We start from the raw sequence: 27,245 nt of genomic DNA, 5'->3' as shown, positions 1-27,245 counted from the left end.
TATAAATATAAACTTTTCTAAATCCCCACCTTCCGTTGATTGAACTGTGAGTTCACTCTGAATCACAACACGTGTCACAGCGCAATTTGAGGCCCACATTAGTTCTGCTGGTTCTACACAGCAAGTAAATGAGAGTCTCTATTCGTATCATTCTCTTGCCTTCGCCCTGTAAATCTCCACATTGTTACTTTGGACATGACCACCGAATGCCCTTTTGTGTTCTTGAATCTGCCTCCTTGTCACGGTCGGACAGGGACAAGAAAGTGTTCTTCCTAATGTCACTTTTACTTTTTTTACCAAATGCCTTGAAATCTCTGACAATTTTTTGGGAAATTGAAAGGATTCTCATTCCTGCACATGAGGTTGAATTGATTTAATTTCTAACGTAAAGGACTGCGGATGCTGAGAATCAGAGACACAAAGAGGAGCTGCTGGAGAAACTCAGCAGGTTTGGCAGTACCTGTGGGAGAAAACAGAGTTCTGAAATATTGTCTCTGATTCTCTTTCCACCGATGGTGCCTGACCTGCTGAGTTGCTCCTGCAATTTCTGTTTTTGCTTTTAACTGGAAGTTTATTTCATCTTTCGTGATGAAACAACCAGACTCGCCATATGCAGATATGTAACCCTTTCGAAACCTGTGAAGTGATTGTATTCAAACAAACCCAGCAATAACTCACTATTTCTCAGCTCCACAGGCAGAGAGACCTGGGAAATGAAGCTGTCAGTGTGGTTCTTTGTTCGTGGGTCGAGTGGTTAATACGATGGATTTGAGATCGATTGCGGTTTCCCCACGCAGGTGTGAACCTTGCCGACGACAGTTGAGAAATGTCGTCAAAAAGAAAGGAAGACTGTTCCCCGTTTTCTTCTTTAAGATTCACATCAGTGGAGGGGTTGGAAATCTGCAACCCATTGCCTGTCAGGGTGGAACAAGCAGATACCCACAGAGCTACTTTTGAGGCTATGAGCCAAGTGTTTGGAAATGAGACGAGAACAGTGAGGGGCGTGAAGTCGTGATCGAAATGAAGCAGGCACCTGAGGACGAATGTGTTTTATTTGCCAGTGAAAGATACTGCTTCACCAAGTTGGGACAATGGAAGGTAAGCAGTGACGGTGATTATCTTTGGCTGTTCCTCTTGTGAATGTTCCCATTGCTGCGCATGTCTGTGTTAACGTCAGAACTCAGCAGCATGGTGGCGTCAGGTACGCACAGGGCCGGGGTGCAATGGATGAGGCATCTGACTCCACCTACCTCTTTGAAATGCAGCTCACAGCTTCTTCACGCACTCCAATTAATCTTTTTCATTGTCCTGAAGCCGGCATACGGTTTGAATTCCTGATTTGCGGGAATGGGAATCTTTTCACTGTCTTGCGTCAGTAAGTGTCCCTGAGAACATCAGAGTCACGTCACAGCGCTGTCAGAGGAGGGGAAGCTGAAATCGCCCCACACGCTGCTCATGGACATATTTCACTTTCTCCAACTCACCTCCCCAACCACTGCGGCTCCTGGGAGTGGAAAGGGAACAAACACCAAAACCCAGTCTCAGCTTTGTAAATCTTCAGGAAATAAGAAATCTGTTCATCCTGTTGGATCTTGCATCCTGGCCTGACAGCGTTGATTTTAAATGGCTGTCCAGTTAGTGCCGATTCGTTTTGGCTGAAAAAAATCTTCCTTATCTCATCCCAGCATTTCTTGCCACAGAGAACTGTGCGGCAGAGTTCATGTATATATTTCCTTGTATGGTATTTTGTAAATAACATTCGTTTGCGGGTTGTTTGTATAGGCTATTCCAGGTTCATTAGCCGCTGTTTAAGTGTGTTGGTAGGTTTGTGGGCTACCATGATGCTGAGAGCGTTGAGTTGTCTGGACATCATTTCCCAGATGTCTTTTATGTAAAGTAATGTGGCTAGGGTTTCTGCACACGTTGTGTCTGCTTGTGTCAGTTTGTTGATGTGAAATCGACACACTGGGTTTATTGGGTAGGCAAAAGTGCGGATTGCAGATGCTGGAAACCAGAGTTTAGATCAGAGTGGTGCTGGAAAAGCACAGCAGGTCAGACAGCTTCCGAGGAGCAGGAAAATCGACTTTTCGGGCAAAAGCCCTTCATCAGGAATGGAAGCAGGACGCCTCCAGGGCGGAGAGATAAATTGGGGGGTGGAGGTGTGCTGGGCCGAAGGTAGCAAAGAGTACAATAGGTGAATGGGGGTGGGGATGGAGGTGAAAGGTCAGAGAGGAGGGTAGAGCGGATAGGTGGGAAGGGAGATTGGCAGGTAGGACAGGTCATGAGGATAGCACTGTGCTGGAAGTTTGGAACTGAAGTAAGGTGTGGGGAGGGGAAATGAGGAAACTGGTGAAGTCTACATTAATGTTCTGGGTTTGAATTTATCCGAGGCGGAAGATGGGGCGTTCTTCCTCCAGGCATCGGGTGGGGAGGGAGCGGCGATGGAGGAGGCCCAGGACCTGCATGTCCTCGGCAGAGTGGGAGGGGGTGTTGAAATGTTGGGCCAGAGGGCGATGGGGTTGATTGTTGCGGGTGTCCTGGAAATATCCCCTCAAGCGCCGTGACTGGACTCTGCGAGGAGTCTCCAGCCTCCACAATGTAGAGGAGACCGCATCCAGAGCAATGGATACAAGAAATGACATTGTTGGATGCACAGGTGAAAGCTTGCTGATGACCGCGGCCCAGGTTCGATTTCCGGGCAGGAAAGTAATTTTTAGGAGAGCTGACAAGCGGACTCCGCATCTCCCTGGTGGTCTAGTGGTTAGGATTTGGCGCTCTCACCGCCGCGGCCCGGGTTCGATTCCCGGTCAGGGAAAGCATTTTCAGGGGTGCAGGCTACCCATTCTTCTTAAATGCGCTGTGTAATTATTTATAGTCGTTCCTGGGTGCTGCAGTGTGTCGTGGCTCGTTGAAATAGTGTCCTGATTCAGATTTGCTTGTTTGTGGAGGGATGATTGCTTCTGTAGTTCAGTACTTGGTTCGTGTGCGTTGTTTTCCTGTAGACGCTGTTTTGAATTTACCATTGACTGTTCGCTCTACTGTGACATCTAGAAATGGCACTTTGTTGTTGTTCTCCTCTTTTGTGAATTTTATGTCAGCGAGGATATTGTTGATGGTGTTGTAGGTTTCCTCTAATTTGTTTCGTTTTTTGATGACAAAAGTGTCATCACTGTAGTGGACCCAAAGTTTGGGTGTATCGTTGGAAGGGCTGTTTGTTCGAGTCTCTGCATTATTGCTTCTGCTCGGAATCCTGATACTGGTGGTTTCATGGGTATTTCGTTGATTTGTTCGGAGGGCTTGTTACTGAATATGAAGTGGGTGGTAAGACACAGTCCTACGAGGTTGACAGTGCTATCTTTGCTGATGAAGTTGGTGCTGTGTTTGTGTCTCTGGTTCTTCGAGTAGTGTCTTCAGTTTTCTTTGGCCACGTTGATGTTAATGGATGTGAACAGGGCTGTTATGTCAAAGAACAGCATTATTCCATCCTCTTCTATCTTAGTGTCTTTGGTGTTCAGGAATTCTTGGATGGAGTAAATGGAGTGGCGTGAATCTTCGACTTGGTGTTTTCAGTGGAGGCCTTTGACTAGTCTGCATATTGGTGTTCCAAATGGTGAGGCTTTGGGGCTGAGGGGGGCTCCTGGTTTGAAGAGGAGAACAACAACAAAGTCCCATTCTTAGATGTCACAGTAGAGCGAACAGTCAATGGGGAACTTCAAACTAGCATCGACAGAAAAACAACACACACAAACCAAATTCTGAACCACAGAAACAATCATCCCAACACCCACAAACGTTGCTGCATCAGGACATTATTTCATTGAGCCACTACACACTGCAGCACAGAGAAACTACGAAGAGAAGAAGAGAAATACGTATATAGTGTATTTAAGGAGAACGGGTACCCAATAAACCCAGTCCGCCGATTTCTCATTGATGCTTCCAAGCTGAATCTCAAAAATTCGTTTGTCCCTCCATTCTTTCCTGTTTGTTTTTTGTGGGTTTTGAAAGCTTTCGCAATCCTCTGACTGAGTATTTGAGTTGGGAAGTTATGTTGTGGCTGTACAGGACATTGGTTAGACCAGTTTTGGAATATTGTGTGCAATTCTGGTCTCCTATCAGAAGGATACTGTGAAATTTGAAAGGGTTCTGAAGCACCAGTGGGTCCACAGAGGGGAAGAGGCCCTTCTGCTGCCCTGAGTGTGGGAAGGCCTTCAGTGATTCCTCTGCTTGCTGCCGCAACAGTTGGTCCACACCGGGGAAGGCTGTTCTCCGGCCCCAAGTGCGAGATGGCCTTCAGCAGTTCTTCCCACCTGCTGAGACACCAATGGGTCCACACTGAGGAGAGGCCGTTCTTCTGCCCCGAGTGTAGGAAGGGCTTTGCTCTTTCCTCCGACCTGCTGGCCCATTGGTGAGTCCACATGGGGGAGTGGTCGTTCAGTTGCCCTAAGTGCAGGAAGTCCTTCAGCAATTCCTCAGCCCTGCTGAGGCACCAGTCCGTCCACACCGGGGAGAAGCCGTTCTCCTGCCCCGAGTGTGGGAAGGGCTTTATCCGCTCCTCCACACTGCGGAAGCATCAGCTGGTCCACACGGGGGCGGGGGGGGGGGGGGGGTGAGGCCATTCTGCTGACCTGAGTGCGGGAAGGCCTTCAGCAATTCCTCCACCCTGCTGAAACACCTGTGTGTCCTTCAGCAGTGGGAAGCCCTTCAGCTGGCCCGAGTGTGGGAAGAGGTTCATGATTGCTTGCAACTTGCGGAAGCACCAGCGGGGGCACTGCTGCTCATTGAGCCAGGGACTGCACATTGCCAATGAAATGATCCAAATAAACCTCAGACCGCAAGACCATCGGAGCAGAAGTTAGGCCATTGGGCACGTCGAGTCTACTCTGCCATTCGTTAGAGACAAAATTAGTGCAGATGAGATTAGCGACAGGAAACAGGCCATTTGTCCCAACAAGTCCACACAAACCCTCCGAAGAGTAACCCATCCACACCCATTTCCCTCTAACTAATGTACCTAACTCTATGGGCAATTAAGCATGGCCAATCAACATGACCTGCACATCTTTGGTTTATGTAAGAAGACAGGATCACCCAGAGAAAACCCATGCAGACACTGGGAGATTGTGCAAACTCCTCACAGACAGCTATCCAAGGCTGGAGTCAAACCTGGGTCCCGTGCGCTGTGAGGCTGCAGTGGTAACCACTGAGCCACTACATATTGCAACCCGAAGTTGCAAGCAGGAGGTTGGGAGAATACAACCTCAGAATGTGGAGTAGTCAGCGTTTTGGGTATTAACCCTTCTTCAGGACTGAAACGTTAACTTCTCCATGAGAAACGATTTATGGGAATGATGCTGGGGGTTGTAGGGTTTGAGCTCCAGGGAGAGGCTGAATAGGCTGGAGCTGTTTTACCTGGAGCATTGGAGGCAGAGGAGTGACCTAATAGAGATTACAAAATCATGAGGGGCATGGACAGGGTAATAGACAAGGTCTTTTCTCAGGGGTGGGGGAGTCCAGAACTAGAGGGCATAGGTTTAGGGTGAGAGGCGAAATATATTAAAGGGACAACGTCTTCATGCAGGGGGTGGTACATATATGAAATGAGCTGCCAGAATATATGGGTCAGGTGCTGTCAAATGGGACTAGATTAATTTAGGATATCAGGTCAGCATGGACAAGTTGGACCGAAGGGTCTGTTTCCATGCTGTACGTGTCTTTGACTACTGGTCCTGATGTAATTTTAAAATAGGGTCCAAGTAACTTTGAATAGTTCAATCTTATTGAGCTCACTTCCTGAAAAGTTTCAAATCAATCATCTGAGCGATACTGTTTAAACATGCTAAGTTGGACAAAGTATCCCATCAAGTTCAACACAAACCCAGAGTTGAAGAAGTCAGAACACCAAGGGGACCAAAACTGATCACAATATTCCAGGTGCAACCTCATCAACGTCCTGTATAACTACAACATAACTTGCCAACATCTATACTCAATTCCCAAATTGATGAAGGCCAGTGTGCTGAAATCTTTCTTCACTGCCTTGTGTACCGATGTTGTCAGAGATATAGGACCTACTTTAAACTGATCCACAATCCAGCTACTGGGAGCCCAGAAGCAGAGTAGTGCTGCGTGAGTGTGCTGGGCACATAACCCAGAGGTCGATGGGTAAAAACCATGTGATGCTATTGCCCAATGTCTTCGTAAGCTGCTTTCATTTACAATGGTGCTCTGTTCTGTATCTTGCCTTTGCATCTGCTTCCCAAAGCTTCTTCAGTGGAGGAGTGGCAGCTGGAGCCCAGGAGTTCAACGACCCGCCGGAGCTTGAGGAAGGTCCAAGCTCCAAGAAGCGGGGGGTAAGGCTGGAGGCTGGATTTGCTCAAGGCTTGTTATTTTAACTCATTTAAATGGTACCTACTGTATGGGGCTATGGTTTACATTAAAACCGGAGGATCATATCAGAGTGTTTATATTTAGCAGCGGTAGTTGGTAAAATACACTCCCTGGAGGAGCACCTTCTATGATGCTGCATTTCTTGCTTTATGCCCTTCCCCCATTTCTTATCTCCCAGCTTGGTTTTATGTTTTTTTGGTCAAATTTAATTTCATATTATTCAGACTGGGTATTGACTGTGTGCTATTAATTTGCTTCTTCGAATATTGAAAGTCAAAATTAATGGTGTAATTTCATTTCTGATGTCAGAGTTTGACATTGAATGTGCAGATGTGAATACCAGTAAGTTGTGAAAATACATCAAGAACTTGTGGTTTTTAACAAAAAGAGCAGTTCACTGATATTCATGGCATTGTCTCATTTGGGAGTGATGATTCAAATCTGACCAACAAACCGTTTCATGCAGTCACCCAATTTAGTTAAAATTTTCTTTAATTTAATTAAAGAAAAGAGCTCTGGCAGGCTAAGATTTATGCAATCTATTTATAAGATTATGTCCATTGCTTGCAATATGGTCTCATCCACATTGGGGAAACTGGACGCCAACTCGCGGAACGTTTCAGGGAACAGCTCTGGGACACTAAAACTAAACGACCGACGCCCTGTGGCTGAACGCTTTAACTCGCCCTCCCATTCCGCCAAGGACATGCAAGTCCTGGGCCGCCTCCACTGCCAAACTCTTGCTACCCGACGCTTGTAAGAAAAACACCTCACCTTCTGACTTGGGACCCTCCAACCACATGGTATCAATGTAGATTTCATCAGTTTCCTCATTCCTCTCCCCCACCTTGTCCCAGATCCAACCTTCCAATTCGACACCAACCTCTTGACCTGTCATACCTGTCCACATTGCTTCTCACCTATTTGCTCCACCCTCATCTCTGACCTATTACCATCAATCCCTACCTCCATCTACCTATTGCATTCCCAGCTGCCATTCATCCAGCCCCACTTCCTTCCCATTTACCTCTCAGCCCCCTTGGGCCACCCTTTATTCCTGATGAAGAGCTTATGCTCTAAACCAAGACTGTGATGAAACAACATTCTCAACAATTAGGAAATGGCTCCCAAGTCAGATTTCATTCCCTCTTCTGTTTCCCAGTTCTTTCAGAAATAAGATATGTCTTTTTCTTCCACTAGAAAGTGATCTTCCACTTTGCGCTGTCTGAAGTGTTATGCCACATTATTACTTCAGCCACCTTTTAAGAATCCTTTCAACCTGTTTTTCTAACAATTGTGGAGGTGACCAAAAGCAAACATTACACTCCTCCTGAATGTCCCATTTCTCCTCCTATGAGCCATTTTGTCATGTTGTCTGTGTTACAAGCAGCCGAGTGCACTTGGTTTCTGAATTGAAATTTGGCCATTGAAGTGATCAGAATTACTATATATCGATGGATAGCTATGTTTGCACTAACTGTAATTATCCACCAATACGATGTCGTTTGTTCCACCAAAACTGGAAACAATGCTTTGTGATTATATTGCAGTCGGATGTAGAAAATCATCCCAGCGATCTTCACGTTATTATAGTTTACTGTGGCCATACAGCATTGCGAGGCAGTTTGATGTGACTAAAACTTGGATGGAAAGAATGTAGATTGATGAGAAGTCAAAATGGCAGTGTCTTTGGCCACAATTGATCTGTCTGGCTTGATTATATGAGTGGCGGCTCTTCAAGAGCAACTTCCACTCCATCACTTCAACCAGCAAGAGGAGATAAGTGTGAACACAACATTCCAACTGTGACATATACGCATTGCTTCGATGTTATTGATCAAAATCCTGGAACTCGCTCCTGAACCTTTATTATAAACCACATCATATTTGTGAAGTAATTTAAGAGGCAGCTCACCACCACTTTTTCAAGTTTGGGAAGACTTGCTGGCAGAGCCAATGATATGCACATGATATTGGAAACAGTCTAATCGCAAGGATAGATGATTGGCTAACCAATGATACAGAAGGGATAAGGGGCATGCTCAGGATCGCAACTTATAACTAGCAACGTTCCACAGGGATCAGTGCTGGGGCACAAAATTATTTACTATATTTATATGAATTACTTGGATAAGTAAAGTGAATGTACTCTTGCCAGGACTGCAGTAGAGACAGTTGATTAGAATGCAGGTGGTGAGGATGACATGAACTCTTCATCCAAGTTCAGTGAGTAATCGGGAAGGCAAAAGGGAGATTGGCCTTTCAATGGAATATAAAAGTAGGGAGGTTATAGTGAACTTCCGCCTGGAGGTTTTGATAGAAAGTGCAGTGAAGATTCAACCAGCTGACAGTGGATCTGAATCACATGTAGATCAGACCAGGTTTGGACAGCAGGAAACCAGATAAGTTTTTACAACAAACCACAACGATTTCATCATTTGACTCTTAATTCCAGATTTATATTGAATTCAGATTCCACCATCTGCCGTGGCAGGTTTTGAACCCAAATCCCGTGAACATTACCTGGGTGAATGGTCTGGGGACAATAAAGTGGCCATCGCCTCCCCTGAACACATTGGCTTATTGTGTTCAGAGGTAACAAAGGAGCAAGAGGTTTCAGCAGCTGCTAAGTTGTTGATATTACACAAGGGAACATCAGCACTCTCAGTAATGGCACAAACTGAAGTCAGTGTCCTGTATCAGAGGTAAGGGCTCGGGATCCACAAGAAATAGGAACAGCAATACGCCATTCAGCCTCTTGAGCCTGCTCCTCCATTCAGTAGGATCGTGGCTGATCTGGCATTCCCCACATCCACTTTCCTGCCCTTTCCCTGTAACTGTTCATCCCCCGACTGATCACGAATCTATCGATCCTAGTTTTAAATGTGACAAGAAGGATGTCAACAGAGTTACTGGGGTTGGGGGAGGGGCGGGGGGTGCTCAGGTCGAACTTGGGGACTAAAAGAATGGCTTCACACTTCACAATATTTAACTAAGGGAATGTTTTTGGTTATCCAATGCTGGAAATTGGGCAGGCATTCAGATGAAATTATTGATAAATTATGAATGACAGAGGAGTCGGGAGAGAAATGGTGTTCAGGCACAGTTGGATATCATCAGTATAGATGCCAACACCAGCAGCTACGGTTAAATAAATAAGAACGGAAGACGCTAAAAGCAGACCCTCCCAGAGGATACAGCGATGTTGGAGAGGGTCAGTACTGTCATTAACCCTGATCAAGGCTGTCCGCAGGTCGACGAGGGAATGTTCATCCCTGTCACCGTTACAAAGGATGTCAAATATGACCTTGATAAGAACTGTTTCAGGGCTAGAAACCAGACTCGAGGGCTTTAAATATAGAATTCTGGAAAAGATGGGAATGGCTAATTCAATAATGTTACATCCAAACCAACACTTCCATTGGTGCGATAATTATAGAAGTGTTTTGGTTTTTATTTAGATGATTCTCAGCAATACTGAGTAAGAAGCAACAAAATTAACACAAGAAATATTGCAATTGCTACAATATGCCTGCTCCCAATAGGAGACCATCTGGTGTTCACTTAACTGTCTGCAAGGCGCAATATTGGAAAGGAATTATCCAGTTCATAGCTATAAGAGGGGAGACACAGACTGCTTGATACAAAGGGCGGGAGTAGGCCACTAGGCCCTACGAGCCTGCTGCAACATTCAATAAGATCATGGCTGATCTGAATACAACCTCAGCTCTACATTCCTCCACATCCCCGACAATCTGTCACCCACTTGGTTAGCAAGAACCTATCTACCTCTGCCTTAAAGATTTTGAATTCACTGCCTTTTGAGGAAGACACACAACCATGAGAAAGAAAAAAAATCATCCTCATTTTTGTCTTCTACTTTTAAAATATGACCCTGTATTTTCAGATATTAAGATAGGGATACAAGCTGCATTCAAATAATACCTGTGGTACAGTTAACTATCTCAAAGTGCTTCACGTGAACATAATGAGAATTCCTTTAAAAATCACAAGAGTGGAGCACAGACTAGGACAGGTGACCAAAGACTTGGTCAAAGGGGCAGGTTTAGGGCAATCTTTTAAACAGGTTCAATTTCCCAAACATCTGAGGATAAAGACGTAAAGAGCAAACACAAAATAGCAAAAGATGGGAAACAACAGTGTGGACATAATGTCACAGGATGAGTAATCCAGGGAACATGAGTTCAAATCCCACCACAGCAAGAGGTGAGATGTGAATAATTCAAATCATAAATGGGGAACACAAAATTAGTCTCAGTATGGTATCGATGGCACTGACGTCAATTGTCATAAAAGCCCATGTTCACCAATGTCCTTTCAGGAGGGAAACTGCCATGCTTACCTGGTCTGGCTTACATGTGACTCCAGACCCACAGCAATGTGGTTGACTCTTAAATTGCCCTCTGAATTGGCATAAGCAAGACACCTTGCACTTAGGGATGGATATACACCATCAACCTTGTGAAAGTGTCAGAACAGAAAGTGCTGGAGAAACTCAGCCAGTCTGGCAACACCGGTGGAGAGAGAGAGAAAGAAACAGAGTCAATATCCTGGCATGCGCCCAGAACTGTTGTGAAGAAGGGTCACAGCACTTGAAATGCTAACTCTGCTTCTCTCTCCACTTGTGCTTCCAGTCCTATTGAGTTTCTCCAGCAATTGGTGCATTTTTGTGTTTCAGATCTCCAGCATTGCAGTTCTTCATTACACTGACTTAGGGAAGCTCAAATCCGATAAAAGAATAAAACAGAAGGGATGGAATTACTCAGCAAGTCTGGCAGCAGCTATGGAGATAAAAACAGTTAGTTCTTCGGGTCATTGAATGATCTTACATCGGGGACAAACTTTTGGCAAGCTGCAAGAGTAAAAGGCACTGGTGTAACTTCAACATCTGGGAGAACTCTCTCAGCCATGGAGGTCATACTGACTCAGCATTCTGGTCCTGCTCATTACCTGTTAACTTCTCCATTTGTTGTTCTTGTTATATTTCTACATGGTTGACACATTCCTATGTTTTAAAATGATATTCGAAACTGACAGGAATTTTCCATGTAAGTAATCATACATTAGAGGGTTTGAAACGTGAATGTAACTTTTAAACAAAAAGTATTTATTCATGCATGGTGTGTGGGCATCGCTGGCAATGCTTGCATTTATATCATCCTTAACCACCCTGTGGTTGGTTGGAAAAGTGAATGAAGGTGTCTGAGAGTGTCTTGATTAGCACAGCAATCTCAAAGATGGGTGTGCTCAGGTAGAAGTACCCTCCACTCCCACAGCACGTCTGCATTCACTTCAATTACAGATGCCATCTCACATTCCCAGGACAAGGACAGCATGGGATTACAATCAGAATAAAGCTTCCTCTACTCTTAAATTGAAAGTGAAGCTACCTCAACACTGTCCCCAACAAACACTGTCAAGACAGAGAGAGCATTGGGTTAGATACAGAGTAAAACTCCCTCTATACTTCCCCATTCATTCAGTCCCTGGACAATGACAGCAAAGGGTTAAATGAACAGTACAGCTTCTTCCATTATGACTGACACTTTGTACGTTCTACACCAATCCTCAAGGATAATTCAGAACTGAGCCTATTATCTGGTACTGAATTCACACACCCAAAGGGAATGACAGCAACAGAAAATCAGGTAAAACACACACAATGTACAACAAAACTAGACCGTTATTGGGATCTAAGATATTTAAATGAGAGGAGATATGATCCCTGCAATGATCTGAATGTGAGCTGAACAACTTTCTCACTTGAACAATATTCTCTGGGAATGCAATGTCCACCTCACTGCTGTCTATTCAGTTCCTCTGCTCTCGTTCAGGGCTGAGTTGCGGCTGACGACATGGTGGCGTGGGCGTCAAGAGGTTAGACAATTAAGGTCAACTTGGATTGAGGGCATCCTGTGTCATGCCAGTGAGGTCGAGGGTCGCTGATTTACTCAACTTATAATCGGGGACAAGGAGATGTCAGGCTGGGCTTGTATCAGTTTGCGTTTAGAAGAAACAGATGATCTGATGAAGCTGTATAACATCTGGAGAGGACTGAATGTAAATGTAATGTCCACTCATTTCTAGCCAGAGACTAGCCTCTCATTTAAGATAGGAGAGTTTTGTTTTTCTCTCAAGTGTTCCCAAGTCTTTGAAATTAACTTCTTTAGAAAGCAGCATGTGGTGGTGGCACGGTGGGTAGCACTGCTGCCTCACGGCATCAGTGATCTGAGTTTGAACCCACCCTTTGTGAGGAGTTTGCACATTCTCCCCTTGTGTCTGCGTTGGTTTCCTCTGGTGCTCTGGCCTCCTACCACAGTCCAAAGGATGTGCAGGTGACTGTAGATTGACCATGGGAGATGCAGTGTTACAGAGATAGAGTAACGAACTGGTTTTGGGTGGGACGGTCAGTCAATGTTGACTCGATGGGCTGAATGGCCTACTTGCACGCAATTGACCTATATCAAGCAACAGTATACTCTTGCTTTATGGTTACCGGCATCAAATTACATTCGTGGTTTTGGTTATTTTATCGCTTACGTCATCATATTCAACCAACTGCAGCATCTCGAAACTTGCTTAATTACAATATCCAATATCAGCAGAGTACTTTTTCTTTTTGTCACGACCATTATCTTGAAATCTGACGTGTGACCTCTTCATTGCTGTCAAAGTTCCTTATTTGTCCCTACATTGTCATGGTTTTACTTTGTCGAATGACTTCCTGGCTTTTGCATTTAAGACCCTATATTCTGCCCTCGTCAACACTTTCCCTTCCAATTCTGTACTAAAGATTTCATGAAAAACCTCAGAGTGTGGTGAGACTGTGGAACTCACTCCCATAGTGAATAGTTGGGGTGAAAGACATTACAACTAAGGGTAAGCAACCAAATACAAATGAATGTCACTCTCACCAGATTCACAACACAGTGAAATTAAAACATGCAATGTCCCTCAATTTCTCAACTGTTCCTAACCAGACTTGATGAAGAACAGATCTTGCACATCAACATTATAATTTAAACAAAAACCAACAATTATAAATACGGCAACTTTTCTAGGCCAAAGTTAAGTAGATAATCTAATTAATAGCAATGAATTAAACCCTTTGATCAAGTCCCCCATCATCTCAGAAATAGAAATTTCAGCGGCAAATTAAGAAAGAATTTTTTAAAAAAACTTACCAATTCAAACAAACAGTTTCCAACAATGTATTGCCAAGCCTTTGTGCAATACTTGGACTATGAGTGTTTCACAGACACGTAACTGTAAATCCAATTTAAAAGTCACTGCTGAATGTGAATAGACACCCCAAAGTATTCAGCTATTTCTTACAGGCTGGGACTCATTCCCAGAAAGTGCCAACAATTCTTTAAATGGACAGTAGAATCTAGAGAGAACAGCTCCTGGGCTCAACAAGCAGCAACGCCCAATGGAAGCAAAGTTGGCGGCGGGACAGGGCGGGGCAAGGGCATAAAACAAAAAAGCCCACTGACTCTCCCACTGCACAAACACACTGTCAGAATGCACAGGGGCTCAGTCCTGGGAGTGACCCACAGCAGTTTCATCAAGAGGACCACACTTGATGAACACATCTTGCACACCAGAATTATAATTTAAACAAGAACAAACAATTATGAATACCGCAAATTTACTAGGGCAAAGTTAAACAAAATAATCCAGTTAATAGCGATGATTTAAGCCTTATGATCAAGTCCTCCACCATCCCATAGACACAAAATTAAGGGGTAAATTATGGAAGAGAATTTTTTAAATTATCAATTGAAGCAATCAATTCCCAACAATGCATTGCCAACCCGTTGGGCAATTCTTCGATGATGAGTTGTTCACAGGCACATAACCGTAAATTTAATTTCAAAGTCACTGCTGAATGTGAATGGACACCCTGAAGTATTCAGCTATTTCTTACAGACTGGGGCTCGTTCCCAGACAGAGCAAATAATTCTTTAACTGGACAGAAAACACTAGAGAGAACAGCTCCTGGTCTCAACGAGCAGCAGTGCCCACTGGAAGCAAAGTTGCGGGGGTGGGGAGCACGACGGCATAAAACAAAAAAATCCGACCGACTCTCCCGCTATAAGCACTGTCAGAATGGGCAGGGGTTCAGTCCTGGCAGTGACCCACAGCAGTTTCACCAGCAGAATCAGATTGTTGGGAGCACTGGTGTGCCCGCTGGTGCTTCTGCAAGGTGCAGAATGATGAGAACCTCCGCCTGCACTCGGGGCAGGTGAACGGCCTCTCCCCGGTATGGCCCCGCCTGTGCCTCAGCAGGTGGGAGGAATTGCTGAAGGCCTGCCCGCACTCTGGGCAGGGGAAGGGCCTCTCCCCGGTATGGACCCGAAGGTGGGATGCCTGGTTAAAGCCCTTCCCGCATTTGAGGCAGGTGAACGGGCTCTCCCCGGTGTGGACCCGCTGGTGCCTCAGCAGGGCAGAGGTATCGTTGAAGGCCTTCCCGCACTTGGAGCAGCTGAAGGGCTTCTCCAATATGTGGACCCGGCGGTGGGTCAGCAGGACGGAGGAATAGCTGAAGGTCTTCCCGCATTCGGGGCAGGAGAATGGCCTCTCGCTTGTGTGACCCGCTGGTACCTCTGCAGGACAGAGGAAATGCTGAAGGTCTTCCCGCACTCAGGGCAGCTGAAGGGTCTCTCCCTAATGTGGACCCGCTGATGGCTCAGCAGGCGGGAGGAATTGCTGAAGCCCTTTCCGCACTCAGAGCAGGAGAACAGTCTCTCCCCGGTGTGACTGCGCCCATGAGTCTCCAGGTCAGATGGGAAACGGAAGCCTTTCCCACAGTCGCCATACTTCCACGGTTTCTCCACGGGACGGGATTCCTTAGGTTTCTCCATGACCGAAGCTTCACCTGCACACAAACGCGTGTACAGTACCTCTCTGCCGTGAATTCCTCTTCCCAGTCTGTATAACATTTACTGGCTCCACAACCAAAGTACTGCAACAGTAGGGTCTCTCTTCCAGTCTCACTGATGCTGAAAACGTACTGAAGCAGGAACTAAAAAGCTTGGTTCCTTCTCACAGAATCATGGTCGAAAATTGTTATAGTCCCGATGGATTCAGTGACTGTCAGACATTGACGTGAAATTGAGGACTGCAAATGCTGAAAGGTCAGAGTCAAAGTGCAATGCTGGAAAATCACAACAGATCAGGCAGCATCCGAGGAGCGGTCGAGTCAATGTTTCAGGCAAAGCCCTTCAGCTATTGATATTGAAACTTGCGTCTTCAGATCTTCAAATAATCTGTAAAAAGAGATTACAAAAATCATCACTGTCAGTCCAGGTGAGAAATTCCAAACAAGCAATTCTACTTTACGCAGAACATTCTTTTCTTTTTCCACAAAATTGAAAGCACCATCCCACCCCCTCTCACTCCTCTATTCTCACTCCGCTCAAACTAATTCTCCGCATGGTACTGATTCAGGATCTTACAGAGACCGAAAAGTGAAAACATCAAGACAGACACCTCTGAATTTTGGATACATCCACCTGAAAGTTAGTATCTTTCACGATATGTAGGAGTGAGTAAGTCTGATTTTGGGAAGCAAAAAAAGTACCAATTCAGGATGAACCTTCAATGCAGCTTCTTGAGAAACATCCAGACACGGAATGGTTAACATCTGGGGAGGTGGAGGAAATGCGATATCAAGGCATTGGCACCGACACCAGACAGAAACTGAACATACAGGCATGGCAAACATTATGGGCAAGCCAGAGTCATAGAGATACACAACACAAAAACAGGTCCTTCGGTCCAACTCATCCCTGCCGACCAGATAGCCTAAATTAATCTCGTCTCATTTACCAGCACTTGGCCCATATCCCTCTGAACTCTTCCTATTCATATATCCATCCAGACGCCTTTTAAATGCTATAATTGGACCTACATCCACTACTTCCTCCGGCAGATCATGCCTTACACTTGCCTCCCTCACGCCAAACATACTACCCTCCTGTTCTGGACTTCTCCCATCCCTGGGAAATGACTTTGTCTATTTAACCTATCCATACCTCGCATGACTCTATAAACGTCTGTAAGGTCACCCCTCAGCCTCTGGTATACCGGGGTAAACAGCTCAAGTAATGCACTGCGTGTACTTTTAGCTTCACACTCGCTGAACCTCCCTCCCGTGTAAAACATTGTTTCCCTCCCCAACACTGTCCATGGGAAAAGCCAAGAGTGCTGAGACTCTGGAGTTGGGGGAATGCCACGTAGAATTCCTACAATGTGGAAACACGCCATTCAGCCAAACAAGTCCACGCAGACCATCCAAAGTGTAACCCATGCATACAATTTCCCCTATCCCATTACACTACACTACACTACACTTACTGCACACTCTGGGCCCATTTAGTATGGTCACTTCTCCCGAAACCGCACATCGTTAGACTTTGGGAGGAAACCAGAGCAGCCGGAGGAAACCCACGCAGACACGGCAGGGAGAATGTGCAAACTCCACACAGACAGTCGCCCCAAGGCTGGAATCGAACGCTGGTGCTTGGTGCGGTAACGCAGCAGTGCTCACCACTGATTGTGCTACTTACGTGTGCAAAAGGAGGTGGGGCCTGGGAACTTTGTTAATTGTACCACACAGTGGATTGTTGAGTCAGGTTAAATCTCACGGGATCCAGGGAGAGCTAACCAACTGGGTACAAAATTTAGAAGCGCGTTGTTGTAGATGCTGGAATCCTTCCTGAAAACAACAAATGCTGAAGATCACAGTGGGTCAGGCAGCGCTGTGCCACTCTATTACCGGATAGTGTGGATGTGGAGATGATGTTTCCACTAGGAGAAGGGTTGAGGATGCCAAGTCATTGAGGGCATTGAAGACAGAGATAGGTTCTTGATTAGTAAGGGGTCAAGGGCTATGAGGAGAAGGCAGCAGAATGGGATGGAGAAATATATCAGCCATGATCGACTGGTGGAGTAGACTCGATGGGCCAAATGGCCTCATCCTGCTCCTGTGTATTATTGTCTTAAAGCGGAGCAGTAGTCTTAAGAGGTTCTCACAAACTATTTCAGAATCCTGAAGAGGAGTTGTTGGACTGGAAACCTTAACTCTGCTTTTTCTCCACATATGCTTCCAGTCCTGCTGAGTTTTTCCAGTGTTGTCAGTTTTTGTTTCAGTTTTCCAGCATCCACAGTTCTTTGTCTTATTTATCACAGTCATTTCTTGCCTTTCCCAAGTGTCTGGAACTTCATCTCCCTGATCTACAAACTGTTCAGTTACCCTAGAAATGACCGCTATCTCCTTATCAGAGTAGACCCCTTTGTTGCAAAATGATTGTTCAATTCTGTGACCAAAATAATTGCATTCGTAATTACTTACACCAGGGACTCTCAATATCTCAGGCAAGAACACAGCCAGATTTTTTCAGACAGTACATTTATGTGATTTGATACAAATCCCTATTCCCTACTTTACCAGCGTGCTGCTGGGAATGGAGGGTTTGAGTTAAGAAGAAGCTGGGACATTTTTCCAACGAAGCCTAGCAAGTTGACAGATAACTTTATAGAGATTTTTAAAATCAGGAGGGGGAAAAAATAAGGTGTCATTTCCTGGAGGCTCAGAATATTTTATTGCTCCAGAAGGTGTAAAAGGGGGTCAAAGATTCAGCAGAAATCGAGTAGAGCTGAGAACAGACAACATTGTACTCTGTGGGAACAGGGGGACCAGAGGACAGAGAAATCAGGACCTGAAATCGAGCTGACACCAGACTACCATGTTATCAGTGCTTTGACAATGGCACTTCTGTGCGGGGCAGGTTGAATTATGAATTGAATAGTAGCTTCCTCAACGAGACTGTGCAGGAAGGGCCGGGCCTGTCTCTGTGGCGCAACTGGTCAGCGCGTTCGGCTGTTAACCGGTAGGTTGGTGGTTGGAGACCACCCCGAGACGGCGCGTTTGTTGTGCACGCTCAAACCGCTTTCTTGGCTGCAAAGATGCGCGTTTTTAATGGTGTCTGGAAAATGTTTCCCAAACGGAAATCTTTTCCACTGAGGAAGCACAAAGGGGTTTCTGAATTGATAGATTTTCTAACGTAAAGGACTGCGGATGCTTACAGTCCGAGACAGAAAGCGAAACTGCTGGAGCAACTCAGTACCTGGATGAGGAAAAAAAAGTTCTGAAATGTTGTCTCTGATTCTCTTTCTACAGATGCTGCCTGACCTGCTGAGTTGCTCCTGCAATTTCTGGTTTTGTTTTTAACTGAACGCCCATTTCATCTTTCGGGATGAAACACCCAGAATCGCCATTTGCAGATATTTAACCCTTTCGAAACCTGTGAAATGATTGGATTCAAACAAACTCTGCAATGATTCACTCTTTCTCAGCTCCACAGGCAGAGAGACCTGGGAAATGAAGCTGTCAGTGTGGTTCTGTATTGGTGGGCCGAGTGGTGAATGCGATGGACATGAAATCCATTGCGGTTTCCCCACGCAGGTGTGAACCCTGCCGACTACAGTTGAGAACTGTCGTCAAAAAGAAAGGGAGATTGCTCCACGGTTTTTTTAAAGATGCAAATCAGTGGAGGGGTTGAAATATTTCACTCACATTGGGACTGGTCGGGAATCTGCAACCCACTGCCTGTCAGGGTGGGACAAGCAGATACCCACAGAGCTGCTTTTGAGGATATGAGCCAAGTGTTTGGAAATGAGACGAGAACAGTGAGGGGCATGAAGTCGTGGTCGAAATCAGGCAGGCACCTGAGGACAAAGGTGTTTTATTTGCCAGTGAAAGATACTGCTTCACAAATTTGGTACAATGGAAGGGAAGCAGTGACGGTGATTATCTTTGGCTGTTCACCTTGTGAATGTTCCCATTGCTGCCCATGTCCGTATAACGTCAGAACTCTGCAGCATGGCGGCGTCAGGTCCGCACAGTGCCAGGGGCGCAATGGATGACGCATCTGACTCCACCTACCTATTTGAAATGCAGCTCACAGCTTCTTCACACACCCCAATTAATCTTTCTCATTGTCCTGAAGCCGGCATACGGTTTGAATTCCTGATCTGAAGGAACGAGACTCTTTTCACTGTCTCCCGTCAGTAAGTGTCCCTGAGAACATCAGAGTCACGTCACAGCGCTGTCAGAGGAGGGGAAGCTGAAAGAGCCCCACACGCTGCTCACGGGCACATTTCACTTTCCCCAACTCACCGCCCCAACCACTGCGGCTTCTGGGAGTGGAAAGGGAACAAACACCAAAACCCAGTCTCAGCTTTGTAAATCTTCAGGAAATAAGAAGAACTAATTGTCCCTTCCAATCTTCCATCCTGGCCTGACAGCGTTGATTTTAAATGGCTGTCCAGTTAGTGCCGATTCGTTTTGGCTGAAAAAAATCTTCCTTATCTCATCCCAGCATTTCTTGCCACAGAGAACTGTGCGGCAGAGTTCATGTATATATTTCCTTGTATGGTATTTTGTAAATAACATTCGTTCGCGGGTTGTTTGTATTTAAGGTTCACTAGCCGTTGTTTAATGCTGAGAGAGTTGAGTTATCTGGAAATCATTTCACAGATGTCTTTAATGTAAAGTAATGTGGCTAGGGTTTCTGCAGACGTTGTGTCTGCTAGTGTCAGTTTGTTGATGTGAAATCGTCGCACTGGGTTTATTGGGTAGGCAAAAGTGGGGACTGCAGATGCTGGAAACCAGAGTTTAGATCAGAATGGTACTGGAAAAGCACAGCAGGTCAGACAGCTTCCGAGAAGCAGGAAAATCGACATTTCGGGCTTAAGCCCTTCCTCAGGAATAGAGGCAGGATCCTTCCAGGGATGGCGAGATAAATTGGGGGGTGCTGGGCCGAAGGTAGCAAAGAGTACAATAGGTGAATGGGGGTGGGGATGGAGGTGACAGGTCAGAGAGGAGGGTGGAGCGAACAGTTGAGAAGGGAGATTGGCAGGTAGGACAGGTCATGAGGACAGCGCTGAGCTGGAAGGTTGGAACTGAGGTATGGTGGGGGGAGGGGAAATGAGGAAACTGGTGAAGTCCACATTGATGTCCTGGGGTTGAATTTATCAGAGGCGAAAGGTGGGGCGTTCTTCCTTCAGGCATCGGGTGGGGAGTGAGCGGCGATGGAGGAGGCCCAGGACCTGCATGTTCTCAGCAGAGTGGGAGGGGGGTTGAAATGTTGGGCCAGAGGGTGATGGAGTTGATTGGTGCGAGTGTCCTGGAGATGTTCCCTCAAGCGCTGTGACTTGACTCTGCGAGGAGTCTCCAGTCTCCCCAATGTAGAGGAGACCGCATCGGGAGCAATGGATACAAGCAATGACATTGGTGGAAGCCTTCTCACGATCGTGGCCCAGGTTCGATTTCCGGGCAGGGAAGCAATTTATATTAGAGCTGTGAGGGAGTACTGCTGTCTCCCTGATGGTCTAGTGGTTAGGATTCGGCGCTTTCACCGCTGCGGCCCGGGTTCGATTCCCGGTCAGGGAAGTATTTCTCAGTGGATATTTTGCCTACCCATTCTCCTTAAATGCGCTGTGCAGTTCCTTCTTGGTCTTCGTCGTTCCTGGCTACTGCAGTGTGTATTGCCTCGTTGAAATAGTGTCCTGATTCAGGCTTGTTTGGATGTGTAGGGATCATTGCTTCTGTAGCTAAGTACTTGGTTCGTGTGTGTTGTTTTCCTGTAGACGCTGTTTTGAATTTACCATTGACTGTTCGCTCTACTGTGACATCTCGAAATGGCACTTTGTTGTTGTTCTCCTCTTTTGTGAATTTTATGCCAGTAAGGATATTGTTGATGGTGTTGTAGGTTTCCTCTAATTTGCTTCATTTTTTGATGACAAAAGTGTCATCACTGTGGCGGACACAAAGTTTGGGTTGGATCGTTGGAAGGGCTGTTGGTTTGAGACTCTGCATTATTGCTTCTGCTAGGAATCCTGATACTGGTGGTTTCATGGGTGTTTCGTTGATTTGTTTGAGGCTTGTTACTGAATATGAAGTGGGTGGTTAAGGCACAGTTCCACAAGGTGGATAGTGCTATCTTTGCTGATGAAGTTGGTGCTGTATTTGTGTCTTTGGTTCTTCGAGTAGTGTCTTCAGTTTTCTTTGGCCACGTTGATGTTAATGGATGTGAACAGGGCTGTTATGTCAAAGGACATCATTATTCCATCCTCTTCTAACTTAGTGTCTTTGGTGTTCAGGAATTCTTGGATGGAATAAATGGAGTGGCGTGAATCTTCGACTTGGTGTTTTCAGTGGAGGCCTTTGACTAGTCTGTATATTGGTGTTCCAAGTAGTGAGACTATGGCCTGAGGGGGGCTCCTGGTTTGAAGAGGAGGAGAACAACAACAAAGTCCCATTCTTAGATGTCACAGTAGAGCGAACAGTCAATAGGGAACTTCACACTAGCGTCTACAGAAAAACAACACACGCAAACCAAGTGCTTAACCACAGAAGCAATCATCCCAACACCCACAAACGAAGCTGCATCAGGACATTATTTCAATGAGCCACTACACACTGCATATAGAGGATTATAAAATCATGAGGGATACGGATGAGGTGAACAACAGGTGTCCTTTCCCTCAGCTGGGGGTTTCAGGATCAGGGAGCAAATATTTTGAGGTGAGTAGAGAAAGATTTTATAAAGACAGAACAAGGATCGTTTTTAAGAGAGTGGTCTGAGTGCAGAATGAACGTCCAGAAGAAGTCATAGAGTCACAGAAATGTACAGCACAGAAACAGACTGTTTGGTCCAACTTGTCCATGCCGACCAACTATCCCAACCCAATCTCGTCCCACCTGACAGCACACGGCCCCATATCCCTCCAAACCCTTCCTATTCATATACCTAACCAAATGCCTTTTAAATGTTGCAATCGTACTAGACTTCACCACTTCCTCTGGCAGTTCATTCAATAAACGTACAATCCTCTGCGTGAAAACGTTGCCCCTTAGATCTCTTTTGTATCTTTCCCCTCTTATGCTAAACCCATGCCCTCTCGTTCTGGACTCCCCCACCCCTGGGAAAAGACTTAGTCTATTTATCCTATCCATACCCCTCATGATTTTATACACGTACAGTTACAACGTTTAAAAGACATTTGGATAAGTACATGAATATGAAAGGTTCGAAGGTTTATGGGCCAAACACTGGTAGGTGGGGCGAGTTTAGTTTGAGAACATACTCAGCATGGACTAGTTGGATGAAGGGTCTGTTCAGTGCTGTCATACTCTGTGACCGACCTGTACTGGTCTTAAAACCATTTTCTTACCTCCACCCCATAACCATCCACTTCTTTGTTGTTCAAAACTCAGATGAATTTAGCCTTGAATATGTTCAATGACCCCACTTCTGAACTGAATTCATCTTCGTAATATACCACTTGCCTCGCTCATTGCCTGCTGCATCTGCCCGACAACTGGCATTGACTGGTGTGGGGGGACTCTGAGACCCCTTTGTACATCAATACATCATTCCTGATGAAGGGCTTGTGTCCGAAACGTTCACTGTCCTGCTCCTCAGATGCTACCTGACCTGTTCTGCTTTTTCAGTGCCACATTTTTCGACTTTCACCTCTAGTCCTCACTTTCTCCACATTCCAATATATCACCATTTAAACAATGCACTACTTTTTTTTAAAACAGCCAAGGCGATAACTTCACATTGCGGCACTGCACTTGCCATGTGTTTGCCAATTGAGACACAGACCTGGACCAACTTCGGGAAGAGGCAAAACACTGAGTTCTGAACAAAAACCGTAACACACTCAAAACGTCGGCTCTGTTTACCTTCCCACAGATGCAGCTCGACCCGTTGGCTTTCTGCAGTATTCGCTGTGTTTGAACTGAGAGAAGACAATGGTAATTCTGGGCGGGGCAGGTTGAATTATGAATTGAATAGTAGCTTCCTCAACGAGACTGTGCGAGTGATGCTCGGACCTGTCTCTGTGGCGCAATTGGTCAGCGCGTTCGGCTCGTAAACGCACAGTTCATGGTTCGAGACTACGCAGGGCCGGCGTGTTTGTTGTTCACGCTCCAACCGCTTTCTTGACCGCAAAGTTGCGCGTTTTAATGGTGTCAGGAAAATGTTTCCCAAACGGAAATCTTTTCCACTGAGGAAGCACAAAGGGGTTTCTGAATTGATTGAATTTCTAACGTAAAGGAATGCGGATGCTAACAGTCCGAGACAGAAAGCGAAACTGCTGGAGCAACTCAGTAGGTTTGGCTGTACCTGGATGAGGAAAAAAAAAGTTCTGAAATGTTGTCTCTGATTCTCTTTCTACAGATGCTGCTTGACATGCTGAGTTGCTCCTGCAATTTCTGTATTTCTTTTTAACTGAACGTCCATTTCATCTTTCAGACTCGCCATGTGCAGATATTTAACCGTTTCGAAACCTGTGAAATGATTGGATTCAAACAAACTCTGCAATGATTCACTCTTTCTCAGCTCCACAGGCAGAGAGACCTGGGAAATGAAGCTGTCAGTGTGGTTCTGTATTGGTGGGCTGAGAGGTGAATGCGATGGACATGAAATCCATTGCGGGTTCCCCACGCAGGTGTGAACCCTGCCGACTACAGTTGAGAACTGTCGTCAAAAGGAAAGGGAGATTGTTCCACGGTTTTTTTAAAGATGCAAACCAGTGGAGGGGTTGAAATATTTCAATCACATTGGGACAGGTCGGGAATCTGCAACCCACTGCCTGTCAGGGTGGAACAAGCAGATATCCGCAGAGCTGCTTTTGAGGATATGAGCCAAGTGTTTGGAAATGAGACGAGAACAGTGAGGGGCATGAAGTCGTGGTCGAAATGAGGCAGGCACCTGAGGACAAAGGTGTTTTATTCGCCAGTGAAAGATACTGTTTCACAAAGTTGGATCGATGGAAGGAAAGCAGTGACGGTGATTATCTTTGGCTGTTTACCTCTACCTCAAAAATTCGGCAGAATTTTAAAGTCAGAATGAAAAGAAGTAAAAGTGACATTAGGAAGAACGTTTTCGTACAGGGAGTGGTAGGGTCAGTAAGTCCCTGTCTGTCATTGACAAAGAGGAAGATTCAATAGACACAAAAGGGAATTCGGTGGTCACGTTCAGATGTGCAGATTTACGCTGAGAAGGCGAGAGAATGAAACGAATAGAGACACACGTTTACTTAAGTGTAGAACCAGCAGAGCGAAGGTGGGCCGCATGGCCTCCGTCTGCGCTGTGACACATGTTGTGATTCAGTGTGAAATCACAGTTCGACCAACAGAATGTGGGAATTTAGAAATAAGTTTATATTTACACAGCCTCCGTACGTCTGCGAAACAGCATATTACACGGCAGCAGTGGAGGTCTTTGACATCAGGCTCGAACGTGCCTGCCGCGTGCCAGACGGAAACCTGAAGTGTTCTGTGGAAGGGGCGACGCGTGCAGCAGCAGAGTGGCGTAGCGGGAGCGTGCTGGGCCCATAACCCAGAGGTCGATGGATCGAAACCATCCTCTGCTATTGTTCAATGTCGCCTCGAGCTGCTTTCCTTAAGATCGGTGCTCTCTTCTGCAAGTTGTGGAGGAGGATCATAAGACACAAAATATATAAGAAAAGATTATAGTGTCATGTAACATAAATGTTATATTGAAGAAACCTAGATTGCTGTTGAGCCTTTCATCTTTTAAAACGGGTTGTAGATTTCGGTTCATTAATCTGTAAATCCCAGAACATTTTAAATGTCACATTCTCCAGGTAACTTTAGGTTCTATAAAAGGAGGTGACACCTCAGGTCAGACAATGCATGAACGCTGTGAGGGTAGGGTCTATCTGTATCCTAATCTTGAGTGAGACTGGTTCTATTTCCAAATATATAATCCTGCAAACGCAGATTCACCCCAAAGACTTCGATATGTGAGCGCATGCATGAGAGAGAGCGTGTGTGTGCGTGTGCGTGTGCATGCTGGGTACTGTGTGTGTTTGTGTGTGTGTGTGTGTGTGTGTGTGATGGAGTATAAGCATGAGAGATGGTGTGTGCGTAGGTTTGAGTGTGGGGATGTATTACTGTGTGTCTGAGAGAGAGCATGTCTATCAGAGAAGGTCTGCATGAGCGTGTGAGTACGTAAGAGAGTGTGCTTGTGTGTGAGAGAGTGTATTGTGTAGCCTGGTCTCCTGTAGTGTGCCATCAACCCAGGGTCTCGGCTGAGGTCATTCTCATGTGTTCTAAACTTGGCTATCAACCTCTGCTCGGCCACTAGATCAAAGACGGCTGAGGCACGAGAAAGGACGGGCGGGGACACTGGTGGTGGTGGATAAGGGAGAGAAATGGAGAGGGGACAGAGGTTGGGGAGTAGAGAATGACTGGGGTTCAGAGGGTTGGGGAGAGAATCGGGGTGCAGTGTGAAGAGGGGAGAAAGGGCGGGGGCAGTGGGTGGGGAGAAAATGGACAAGGGGCAGAATGGGAAGCGAGAGACAGCACAAATCCCACCTTCCCCAGGACTGGTGTCAGTGTCCTACGAACTGGAACCCACTCGTCCCACAGCAGATTTGGGGCAACCATTTCTCAATATAAGCATGGCTAAGGCATATCATCCCTGCAGGCCATTCACACCGACCTTCCCAACAGCATCCCACCCAGACCCACTCGATTACGCTACAGCCCTGCAGTTCCCCTTGGCTATTTCCTGATGAAGGGTTTTGCCCAAAACGTCGATTCTCCTGCTCCTCAGATGCTGCCTGACCTGCTGTGCTTTTCCAGCACCACACTCTCGACCCTAATTTACAGCATCTGCAGTCCTCACTTTCGCCCAGTAAGGGGTGAATGTTCTATGCCTAGTCTTTTAAATCTTTTAAAATCTTTTCCCCTCACCCTAAACCTATACCCTCTAGTTTTGGAATATCTCTACCCTGGGCAAAAGACAAAATGCCAAAGGAATAACATGTCTAGGCACAGGGAAAAAAAAACATTTCGACAAAAAATTGCTTTGGTATTTTTCTCTCGTATTCGCATTTGGACACTTAAAATTTGTGGAGGTGCCCGTGTTGGACTGGGGTGTACGAAGTTAAAAATCACACAACACCAGGTTACAGTCCAATCGGCTTGTTTGGCAGCACTAGCTTTCGGAGCGCTGCTCCTTCATCAGGCGGTTGTGGAGTATAAGATCATATATTCTGTGTCTTACGATCTTATACTCCACAACCGCCTGATGAAGGAGCAGCGCTGTGAAAGCTAGTGCTTCTAAATAAGTCTGTTGGACTATAACCAGGTGTTTTGTGATTTTTGACTTTAAAATTTGTAATAAATTCCTGCACACTGAGCATGCTCCACGGTGTCAGCAAGCACTGCGCATGACCGCCATGGTCAGCAAAGCACTGCGCATATTCCTTGGTGCCCGCAGAAACTGCGCGTCAGCTCCTTTCCATGGACCAATGGATAACCTTGGAGGACCGGAAGGAGACTGGTCCTCCAGCCAATCAGAGCCGGCCATTGTCGAAATATGTCGGTTGGACCGTGAGCTCTGAAGCTGCTGCTGCACCTTTCTCTGTGAACTTCACCCCAGATTGTAACTTCCTTCCTCTGTCTAACTTTTGTGAGTACAACAGTCTGTTTCTCACCACTTTTTCCATTTTTTGTTTCATTCTGGGGTTCAATTGTTAACTTGCAGCAACTGAAAGGAAAGAGTGAATCGAGGGAGGGGACAGACTCTGAAAAAGTTGATCCAGGTCTGTCTCAATTTACAAACACATGGCAAATGCAGTGACACAATCTATAGCCTTTGATGTTAAAAAAAAAGCGCAGAGTGGAGGCGCATTGTTTAAATGGTGATATGTTGAGATGTGATGAAAGTGAGATGATGGAGATCAGAGTTGAAAAGTGTGGCACTGGAAAACCACAGCAG

General features: G+C 45.8%; 1 protein-coding gene and 2 non-coding genes across 3 annotated transcripts in view; all 3 read left to right on the top strand.

The window, feature by feature from the left end:
• LOC148143976 (uncharacterized) overlaps window positions 1–27,245 on the top strand; it is a 61,944-nt gene that overhangs the window by 20,928 nt on the left and 13,771 nt on the right. The gene's annotated exons all lie outside the window — the stretch shown is intronic.
• trnae-cuc (transfer RNA glutamic acid (anticodon CUC)) lies at window positions 2,744–2,815 on the top strand. Its single transcript has one exon. It is a non-coding gene; the product is annotated as a tRNA-Glu (tRNA).
• On the top strand, window positions 20,801–20,872 carry trnae-uuc (transfer RNA glutamic acid (anticodon UUC)). The gene has a single exon. It is a non-coding gene; the product is annotated as a tRNA-Glu (tRNA).

Source organism: Chiloscyllium plagiosum, unplaced genomic scaffold, assembly GCF_037043375.1.
Source record: "Chiloscyllium plagiosum isolate Xiang-an unplaced genomic scaffold, Cpla_swu_hap1 HiC_scaffold_27, whole genome shotgun sequence".
NCBI classification, from domain to species: Eukaryota; Metazoa; Chordata; class Chondrichthyes; order Orectolobiformes; family Hemiscylliidae; genus Chiloscyllium; species Chiloscyllium plagiosum.
The sequence above is the reverse complement of the archived record's forward strand: the minus strand, read 5'-3'. Positions and strand labels throughout refer to the sequence as shown.